General features: G+C 58.1%; 2 annotated features.

The window, feature by feature from the left end:
* Window positions 1–50: 50 nt before the first annotated feature.
* Window positions 51–77: a microsatellite.
* An 89-nt stretch (window positions 78–166) lies between these two features.
* Window positions 167–218: a microsatellite.
* Between the last annotated feature and the right edge of the window lie 254 nt (window positions 219–472).

Raw genomic sequence — 472 nt, 5'->3', positions numbered from 1 at the left:
CGCGCCGCAGGGCAGCGGGGGAGAGGAGAAATGGAGGGCGTGCGGAGGCGACCCACACACACACACACACACACGCAGGCGGCAGCGGCGCCTTCCGCAGCCGCAGCGCCCCCAACCGCGCAAGCACCACCGCGGCAGCAACAGTAACAACAATAACCGTAACAACAATAGTAATAATAGTAGTAATAATAGTAATAATAATAGTAATAATAATAATAGGGGAGGGGAAATCACAAAAAAAAAGAAGAGGGAGAAAAGCCAACGGATTAAATAGTGGCGGCCGCCTGAGTTCGCCGTGGCCCCTCACGATCTAATACGAGGAGAAGCAGCAGCCCACTCGCCCAAGGAGAGGTGCCGCCGTGCGAAGTTTCTTGGGGGGCCACGCGCTCAGTCAACCTCCTCCACCTTTGGCCCCGACGACGACGACGGGGGCGCGCCGCCGGGCATTCCTCCAGGCATTCCTCCGGGCATT

The sequence above is a fragment of the Trypanosoma conorhini genome, assembly GCF_003719485.1.
Source record: "Trypanosoma conorhini strain 025E chromosome Unknown Tco_14.4_contig_01259, whole genome shotgun sequence".
In the NCBI taxonomy this organism is placed as follows: domain Eukaryota; phylum Euglenozoa; class Kinetoplastea; order Trypanosomatida; family Trypanosomatidae; genus Trypanosoma; species Trypanosoma conorhini.
The sequence above is the reverse complement of the archived record's forward strand: the minus strand, read 5'-3'. Positions and strand labels throughout refer to the sequence as shown.